We start from the raw sequence: 10,980 nt of genomic DNA, 5'->3' as shown, positions 1-10,980 counted from the left end.
CTGAAATTGAAGGACTTGAGCAAAAATCAGATTCAGAGGTTGAAGAAGGATTGCAGATCCAGTTGGATTCTGACCTCCCTGCACTCAAAGTGGATTTTCTGGAGCTACAGGAGTCCAAATGGCGCGCTCTCAATTGCGTTGGAAAGTAGACATCCATGGCTATCTAGATATATAATAGTTCATACTTTTCTCGAGTTTAGACGATGCAAACTGGCATTCAACGCCAGCTCTCTGCCCTATTCTGGAGTTAAACGCCAGAAAAAGGTTGCAAAGCAGAGTTAAATGCCAGAAACAGGTTACAAACTGGCGTTTAACTCCAAGAAAGACCTCTACACGTGAAAGCTTCAATGCTCAGCCCAAGCACACACCAAGTGGGCTCGGAAGTGGATTTCTGCATCATTTACTTATTTCTATAACCCTAGTAACTAGTTTAGTATAAATAGAACTTTTTACTATTGTATTCAGGGTCTTTGAATCCGATCTTTGATTAGTTTTATGCTAACTTGTACCTTTAGGAATGCTGGTCATTTGGCCATGCCTGGACCTTGTTCTTATGTATTTTCAATGGTAGAGTTTCTTCACACCATAGATTAAGGTGTGGAGCTCTGCTGTTCCTCATGAAGTAATGCAAAGTACTATTGTTTTTCTATTCAATTCAAGCCTATTTCTTCTCTAAGATATTCATTCGCACACAAGAACATGATGAATGTGATGATTATGTGATGCTCATCATCATTCTCACTTATGAACGCGTGCCTGACAAACACTTCCGTTCTACATGTAAACAAGCTTGAATGTGTATCTCTTAGCCTCCTAATCTATGATCAGAGTCTTTGTGGTATAGGCTAGAATTATTGGCGGCCATTCTTGAGATCCAGAAAGGGATGGCTGTGACAAGCTTCAAACTCGCGAGTGCTGGGCGTAGTGACAGACGCAAAAGGATTACTGAATCCTATTCCAGTATGATCGAGAACCGACAGATGAATAGCCGTGCGGTGACAGCACATCTTGGACCATTTTCACTGAGAGGACGGGAAGTAGCCATTGACAACGGTGATGCCCTACATAAAGCTTGCCATAGAAAGGGGTGGGAATGATTGGATGAAGACAGTAGGAAAGCAGAGGTTCAGGAGGAACAAAAGCATCTCTATACGCTTATCTGAAATTCTCACCAATGAATTACATAAGTATGTCTATCTTTATTTTACGTTTTATTTATTTTTTAATTATTAAAACTCTATAACCATTTGAATCTGCCTGACTGAGATTTACAAGGTGACCATAGCTTGCTTCAAGCCGACAGTCTCCGTGGGATCGACCCTTACTCACGTAAGGTTTATTACTTGGACGACCCAGTGCACTTGCTGGTTAGTTGTGCGAAGTTGTGACAAAGAATTGAGATTACGATTGTGCGTACCAAGTTGTTGGCGCCATTGAAATCACAATTTCGTGCACCAGTGCACTTGCTGGTTAGTTGTGTGGAGTTGTGACAAAGAGTTGAGATTACATTCGTGCGTACCAAGTTGTTTGCGCCATTTTAGAGATCACAATTTCGTGCACCAATATGATGGCCAAGAAAATTGATGGACTGCAAATTGCTGCAGTAAATACACTAAGCCAATCTCAAACCTCACACGGGTGGAATCAATCTGAAGAAAGTTTTGGGACATTCAATTTTGAGCAACAAAGCCCTGAGCAAGTGTAATACATGAATAACACCTCAAGTTTATTCCAACACAACTTTCATGGTGATGCACACAAGACACCCTGGAGGACTCATTCTAATTTGAGGTGGGGTGAGAATCAGAATCGAAGACAAATAGACTTCAACTTTAACAGCTTCAGCAACACAAACAACCAAAGCCATTAATCCAATAATAGTAACCAATTCAAAAACCCACAAAACACATATCACCAACCCCATAACAACTCGCAAAACCACCAGAATAACTTTTCCACATCCATCCACCCACAAAATAACCCCGCAAATAGTTCAAACAACTTCCAGCAACAACCATCTCGTTTTACACAACCACAACCAAATCCAGACTCCCAAAGAATCTTTAGTCTAGAGATAATGATGGAGAAACTCATGAAAAATCAAGAGATGACAAGACAAGATCAGGAGGCTGCAAGGAAAGACCAAGCCTTGGCATTCAAAACCCAAGAGGCCTCAATCAGAAATCTTGAAAGACACATGGGGCAAATGGCTAAGAAAATTTCAGAAGTAGGTGAGAAGAGAGCAAATACCTCCCTTAGTGCCACTGAAGACAACCCAAGAGACAAAGGAAAAGTTAAAAAGTGGGAGGAGTGCAAAGCAATCATAGTGGGAAGTGAGAAGACTGGAAGGAAGGAAGCCATCAATCAGGAAGAACACAACAGAGAAGCTCCACAAGAAGAGACAGAAGGGAGACGTGAAAAGGATCAGAAAACCAAGAATGCACAAATCTCAAAGGGAGACAAGAATATCCTTGAACCACAGCTACAAGTGAAGAATATCCCAACACCCCATCATCCTGCGGAGGCCTTTTCTAGCTACGGGCAGAGCATTGATAGATGTTGAAAAAGGGGAATTTTTGCTGAGAGTGCATGATGAGCACCTAGCATTTCATGTCTTCAAGACCCTTTCATGAGCCCACTCAAGAGGAAGAATGCAAGAAGGATAAGGCCAGAGATCAGAGCTTGAAGGAGGCATTCAATGAGTTAACTCCAAGACTTCTAAACCCATGCTTGAAAGAAGTAGAGATGGTGCAACACACCAAAGAAGTCAAGGAGGAACTAGATCCAAAATCTCTAGTTGAGATATCCAACAAGAAGCCCCCTGATAAAGAACCACCAAGGCATGAATCATCTTCTGAGAAAGAAAAGAAGAAGAGGCCAAGAGGAGGGAGAAACAAGAAGATCCCCACTGAAGGTTTCTCACCAGGGGATAAAGTGATGCTAAACACCCAACCATTGAAGGTGTCTCAACAATTGTCTAAATACTACACTGTGAACTGGATCTTTTCACTTGAACACCTAGAGATCATCAAAGAGGAGATCGGAAGGAAGATCACAATAAGAGGAGAAAAGCTAAGGCACTATGATTTTCAGCCTCCATGATCAAAGAACAAGATGTCAAGTTAGTGACCTTAAAAGAGCGCTTGTTGGGAGGCAACCTAACCAGAGGTACTTTTCTTTTCCTAACTATCTCAATAAAAAGGGTTAAGTAGATTTGTCTGTATTGCAAGGAGCTAAGTTTGGTGTTGCACACCAAAACAAATCAAGGGTGAATGAAAGATGCTAAGTTTGGTGTTCCACCAACAATCTCTTTTAAAAGCACATTTCAACCCTCTACATAAATGGGCACTAGCTCCAAGCAATCAAGGAAACCACTAAACCATTGCCTGATTTCTAGTTTTTAGTTTTATTACTTTTAGCAAAAGCCAAAGGTTTCATGTAACTGATGCATTATAGACAGTAGCAAGGGACTAAGTTTGGTGTTCTCCCACCAAAGTAAGTTCAAGAACCTACAATAATTCATGCATGCTAACCATTTGCCTAAGTGCTTGGAAAAATAAGCAACTTCCAATAATTGTGCAGAAAAGACACTCAGCCTCTTAAAAGAATCATCACCAAGGGAAATACAAAAGTGAAAGATGATGATGACAAAAGGAAAGCTGCAAAACACTCCTGAGAGGTTGTATTGTCACAAAATTCACTCTGCTTTGAAATGTTCTTAATGAGAAGCTGCTGTTTACCTTGATGTTTAGTGCAAATAGTGCAAATTTTGATATCTGTTAAATGCACTAGCTAAAATGCTTGTTCTCATCTTCATCTGCATTAAATTCTGTCTTGTTTCCCTTTTGCATCAATAAGAGAAAATGTTTGAAATAGAAAGTAATTTTCCAATGTAGTAGGAATTAGAATAAAGACTTGTGGTGGTAATTGCTTGAGTAGATGATAAGCTCAAAAAAATAAAAGCTGCAGAATAGAATGTTCTTTGTAGTGTGAACTCATTTGCTGTTATAAAACCTTTTATCAATAAACATCCCTGGAAAATAAAGAAAAGTAAGAAGGAAAAAGAAAAGAAAAGCCATGGATTGGAAACAAGAATGAAAGAAACAAATAATAAGGCTAGACACCAATAGCTTGGACCTTAGGACATATGCCTGTGGTGCTTCTTGTACTAGGATATGCTTGGATAATTAGGTTCTGAGGAGTCTTTTAAAACTTGGTAACTTGGATTAACTAATCCGAAATTATCAACCGAAAGTCCATTATCAAGAGTAACCTAGTTACAAAGCATTTAGTGACCCAAAGAGGTGCTGGGCATCAATGTTTCTAAGAAGAATTGTGAGCCAAGTGTTTGTAGTGAAGAGGTGTTGAGAAAAATTGAAGCCAAAAGGCTGCTGCAACACCTGACATTGAGCTATCATTGAGAAATAAGTTTCTAAGCAAAAGAAAGAAGGAAAAAGCTAACAGGGATCAATAAAAGAGCAAGGGATTATAACAGCAACTCTAGTGAATCCTCAAAGAGACATTTCATATCTATCAGCAAAGAATAACTGAGCTGCATCTTGTCTACATAAAATCCCATAGTCTTAATTCAATTACCTGCTAAATAAGGATATATGCTTCTCTATGGCATTTCATTTCTTCTCATGTTTAGTGCTTGCTTGGGGACAAGCAAAGCTTAAGTTTGGTGTTGGGATGATAAGTCAACTTATGCTAGTTTTACAAGCATTTTTCATTAGTTTCATTAGGTTTTATGCACTTTCTTGCACAATAAGTAAGTAATTGGAGTGGATTTTCATGATTATTTTGAATCAATCAACCATCATTTGTTTTACACAAAATCATAAGGTTTATGCTAGAATTAATTGATTTCATGAATAACGCAAAGACCTTGTGAATTTGGTGATACTTTGATTTTTTGGTTGGTTGCTTGTAAGTGAAGAAATGAAGAAAAGGGGGAGGCCAATCAGGGAAGCATTACGTTCAGAAAGAGAACGCCACACTTAGCAACGCTTTTAGGCTAGCGTTCACTTTGGAATTGAACGTAGCGTTCACTTTGTGAATGTTTTCGGGCTTTCCAGCTTTGGAGGAAAGCTTTTGGCCATCCATACACTAAGGGAGCTCAAAGGAATGAACGTAGCGCTCAACCAAGGGAGCGCTAGGAGAAGCGCTCGACCAAGCGAGCGCTAGGCAGCGCTCAAATAATGAACGCAGCGTTCAATAAGTGAACGCCCATGAAGACAAGCGCGCACCAAGGAGCCAAAGCGCACGTGAAGAGGCATGCTTGGCAAAGTGAACGGGACGTTCACTTTAGGCACGGAGCGCTCCAATGGAGCTTCACAAAATGCACCCTGACCCATGCCACCAAGTGCCATTTTTGGATCCATTTCTTCACAAATCCAAAGGCCCATTCCAAATGCTTAATGACTAAAGTAGAAAGTGTATAAATAGGACTAAATTTGATTTGAGGGGAGGACTTTTACTTTTACCTTTTAGCTTGATTTTTACTTTCATTTTTCATTTTTGAAACTTCTTTTTGCTCTCTTAGTCTTTTTAGAATTCTGGAGTTTGAGATCGGATCTGAGTTTACTTTCTGTATTCATCTTCTTTCTGCTTCAACTTCTACTCTCTACTTTTTGTTTTTGAACTCTGATTGAAGAATTCTCTGAAGTTCTTCATCTTGGAGTTCCATTTCTTTTCTGTTTTCTGAATTTATGAATTAAAGATCGGATCTCAATTGTTTCTTTCTAATTTTCCTTCTTCTGCAATTTTTCATTTCTGTTTTGGTTCATCTACAATTTCTCTTCATCTTATAGTTCTTTAGTTTACTGCACTTTAATTTTCTAGTTCAATTTGAATCCCAATACCCAAATCCCTTTTATTCTTCAAGCAATTTACATTTCCAAAAAATTTAGATTCAGAAATTTAAGTTTCTTACACTTTAAGTTTCAGTCATTTACCTTTCTTGCAATTTAAGTTTCAGCTCTTTTACTTTCTTGCTCTTTAAGTTTTTGCAATTTACCTTTTCTGCACTTTACTTTTCTGCCCAATTTACTTTCTGCACTTTAACCTTTTACAATTCACTTTCTTTTAATCAAAATTTCACTCAAATCATCAACTATTCGCTTAACTAAATTCATCACCTTACTAAAATTGCTCAATCCATCAATCCCTGTGGGATCGACCTCACTCTTGTAAGTTATTACTACTTGATGCGACCCGGTACACTTGCCGGTGAGTTTGTGTCGAATCGTTTTCCCCTCATCAAGTACACTATTATACTATTATCTTTGTTCATATCACATATGTTTCTGTGCTCTACGTTAGACGCTTCGTTAGTACGCTTTGCGCTTTTAGAATCCTGTTTTTGAGCTATATCCTTCATTGGGCTTCTAAATTATATTATTCTTTCTATATATATATATATATTGTGTATGAGCTTAGAACTGTCGTAATCTCTGATTAACCTTTGCTTTACAATGTGAGGTAAATCTTAGGCTAATCAGGGTGTTATATTTAGTAGTATCAGAGTGGTTCGTCCTCGTGAGCCTGAGGGATGGACCGATTGTGCTTCATTGCATACTCTGGGTCATTTTTTTCATGCTATTTAGGTTATCTACTTGATATTTCATAGCATTCTTGTTTGTGAGTGCCTGTTTGGGGATAATTGAAACACTAGGCTTTTGATATTGAGACTGATCACCTTGATATCGACTGTTTGGTGTAGACAGAAAACCCAATGGCCACTCACGGACGAGGTCGAGCATATACCTGAGAAAGTAGGAATGAGAAGCCAGCTGATAACCATGCCGAGTTCATGGCGGTGATGACGAACTTGGCAAACATCATGGAAGCGAATGCTGCTGCGACTCTGCAAGTTGTGCAGAGGTTAGCTCAACCGGCCGGAAGCAGAAACGATAATGGAGAGGGTGCTGAGGGCTACTTGAGAGGTGTTCTGAGAACTCTAGCTGCTTTTCGGAAAGCTGACCCGCCGGTTTTCACTGGTTCAACAAACCATACTGAAGCAAAGAACTGGTTCTAAGCTGTGGAGCGTGCATTGCTAACTCAACATGTACCGTATGACTAATTCGTGGAGCATGCGGCTTATCAACTAGTGGGAGAAGCTCAGCAATGGTGGCAAGGAGAGCGCTGGCTACTACACCAACAGAACATGAACATTACCTGGGCGTTATTTGAGGAAGCTTTCTACAAGAAGTACCTTCTTGAGCCAATAAAAGGGGCCAGAGAGTTGGAGTTCTTACAGCTGAAGCAAGGGTCCATGACTATAGCTGAATACACTAGTAAGTTTGAGGAACTCTGTAAGTTCTCAAGAATAAGTCAGGGTACTCGTGAGTCTTATGAGGGATGGAAATGCATCAAATACAAAGTAGGGCTGAAGGAAGACATCAGGCGTGTTGTGGCTCCATTGGAGATTAGGAGATTCTTTGAATTGGTGGACATGGCGAGGGTTGTTGAAGAATATGCAAGGACGGTAGCCTCATTAAGGGACACTCATGGAGGAAAAACTAGTAGGGGACGCGATGATTACCTCAGACCAAAGGGACAGAACTTCAAGAAAGACAGACATACTCCTCAGCATCTGTAAGGTCAAGGGAACCTCAGAAGGAACAACAATGCCCAGTTTCACCTTAGGAAAGGGGGTCTCTAATAAACCCCATTTTTAGGGTTTATCTTGTGCTTAATCTAGGGGATTTTATGACCTTTACCCACATTTATTCAATGAAATAGTATGGTTTCATGATTGTCTCCTAAATTGTGCTTAAGTGTGAAAACATGCTTTTGGACCTTAAATTAGCTAATTTTGATTCCCTTTTGATTCCACTAGATGCCTTGATGTGTTTGCTAGTGATTTCAGGTAGAAAAGGCTAGGAGTGGATCAAAGAAGTGAAGAGGAAAGCATGCAAAGTAGAGAAATCATGAAAAGCCAAGATTTGGAAAACGCCCATAGACGCGCGTGCGCACCATGCGCTCAAGCGTGGATTGCGAAAAGCTCTATGGACGTGTATGCGCACCGTGTGCGTACGCACCAAAGGGCGCACGTGATTCTTTTAGTCAAACTCATGCCTGGCGATTTTGGAGGGTTTCTGGCCCTATTTGGAGCTGAGTTTTTGGCGGAATAAGATAAAAGGAACCAAGGATTAAAGGGGAAGGCATCACATCACTACACATCACTTTACATCTTTTGCTCATCCATTCACAATAGGATTAGGAGTAGTTAGTTTTAGAGAGAGAAGCTCTCACTTCTCTCTAGGATTAGAATTAGGATTAGGTTTAGGTCAATAATCTTAGATCTAGGTTTTAATTCATGCTTTTATCTTCTTCTACCTCTCAATTCTTTGTTGTTGCAATCATCATTCTTCTATTCTTTTGTTGTAATTTCCTTTATTTTGTTTCTATGCTTTGTTGTAGATCTACTCTTGTTCCTTCTATTTTCTTTCAATTCAATTTGAGGTTATTCATAATAATTGTGTTCATTTGATTTGTTGTTGTTTAATTCCTTACAATTGAGTAGTGTAGATTTACTTTCCTTGCAATTTTACTATGCTTTCCTTTTATGCCTTCTAAGTGTTTGATGAAATGCTTGGAAGGATGTTAGAGTAGATTTTAGTGCTCTTGGCTTGGGAAGGTAACTTAGGAACTCTTGAGTTACTAATATCCAAGTGATTGATGATTGGGAGCCATTGACTCTAGTTCTCACTAATTGATTTGGTGGAGAGCTAGGACTTATGGACTAGGATTGATATAGCTCATTTGACTTTCCTTTACTACTAGTTAGAGGATGACTTAATGGGATTGATCCTTGCCAATTCTCATTTTGTGGTTAGTGATAGGGATAGAGATCCTTGACCACCAAACCTTTCCAAGACCTTTTTGTTAGTTTATTTCCTTTGCAATTTACATTTCTTGTCTCTTAACTAAAAAAAAACCCCAAAACATACTCCATAAGCAATAACAAGACACTTTATTGCAATTCCTAGGGAGAACGACCCGAGGTTCCAATACTTCGGTTTATAATTTTAGGGGTTTCTTACTTGTGACAAACAAATGTTTGTATAAAAGGATTGTTGCTGGTTTAGAAACTATACTTCGACGAGATTTCAATTGTGAAATTCTAAACCGTCAAAAAATCCGATCATCAAAATGGCGCCGTTGCCGGGGAGTTACAATGATGTTATGTTATTGGTTATTGTATATATGTGAATATTGTGAATAACTTTATTTTTGGATTGCTTGTTAAGTATTTGCTAGTTTTAGGACTTTGTTCCATTATTTCTTATTAGCTTTTGTTTTTATTTTCTCTTTCCATTATGAATTCTCACTTTGGCTATGAGTTTGGTTCTAACTATGTTGTAGGAAATGAGGACTTCAATGAAGATGTGTATCAAGGATGGGACAACCAAAGGTGGGAGGAGCCATATGCATATGATCAATCCTCATGGCAACAACCTCCACCAATGCACTATGAAGAAGAGCCATTCTATGATGCATACCAATCAAATGGCTATGGTGGATCCCCTTGGGACTTTCAAGAACCACCACGATATGCCTATGAGCCATACCCTCAACATGAACCTCAACCATACTCACAAGCTTCTTTCCACCAAGCACCTCTATATGACCCTAATCCATATCCATCTTACCAACCACCTCTCGAACCATATGAGCCATACATGGAACCACCATTCCAATATCAATACTCCCAAGAACTACTTCAATATACACCATCTCCATACCCTTACCAAGAAGAACCACCTTCCTATTATGAACCCTTTCCCCAAGATAATGAACCTTCTTATCCACCCCAATCCTCAATAGATGAAACCCTTGGCTTTATAATTCAAGGGCAAGGAGAGATGCAAAGGGAGACACCCCACCATGGTAAAATCTTTTCATTTTTTCCTTTTTGTAAATATTGGTAGAATTAGTTTAATTTCATGTTTTGATTAGTTTGTTGAGTTTATTTGATAGTTTAGTATGTTAAGTATAGTTTTAAGGTATTTTGGTAGCTGTTTGGAGGTTTAGAATGCTTGGTTTGGTGCAAAAACATAGAAAATTTTTGAAAAAACAGAGCACCATCCACGCGTACGCGCACCTCACGTGTACGCGTGCATTAAGCATCTTCGCCCATCCACGCGCACGCGCCATGCACGCGTACGTGTGGATACCAAATTTTCATTCCTCCATACATTAACCGAGAGTTATGTGAACGCTACGCGCACATTGTGCCTGAGGCACAAACGACCTCATGCGTACGCGTACATGACGCGTACGCGTCACCCATCTAAAAAAAACCCATCGACGCGCACGCGTGACGTACGCGTACGCCTCTCGTCTATTGCACCATCATCCACGCGCGTGCACCATGCACACGTACGCGTGGATGCTCTTCCTTCACTACCCTTATTTTCTTTTCCTCTTTCCATCTCTTTCCTTCTTCTTTCTTCTTCCCTTCTCCTACCCCTCATCCAACACTTCCAAACATCATTGATAACCATTTGTTTTAGTTAGTTTCATTTTTTTCATTTCATTTTCTCTTTTTCATTATAAGTGTTGGATTATTGATTTTGTTTGATATTGCTGCTTATTACTAATTGCATGCTATCTTAGCATGAATGTTTTTTAGATGTTCATTGTTGGATGTTCTTTTTGAGGTTATATTTTGCTACTTGGTTTTGAGTTCTTCATGCTTACCTTTTGTGAACACCAAGTGATGAGAATTGTCTTCGAGCTTGTAACTCTTCTTGAATTGCATGATTTGGCCACCATGTAATTTGAATCCTTTTTCTTTAATAGGCAATTTCTTGATGGATGATGTGCATTCACCTTAATGCATTGTGTTTCTTGATTATATGCATCCATATGTTATGGCTTGAATGCTCTCATGATTCTTTAATGCTTGTTTTACCTTACAAGTTTAAAGCATTTCAAGTGCACTAGGATAAGTGAAGTGCATGCTTCTCT

Source organism: Arachis ipaensis, chromosome B05 (genome assembly GCF_000816755.2).
Source record: "Arachis ipaensis cultivar K30076 chromosome B05, Araip1.1, whole genome shotgun sequence".
NCBI classification, from domain to species: Eukaryota; Viridiplantae; Streptophyta; class Magnoliopsida; order Fabales; family Fabaceae; genus Arachis; species Arachis ipaensis.
Note: the sequence above shows the minus strand (reverse complement) of the source record.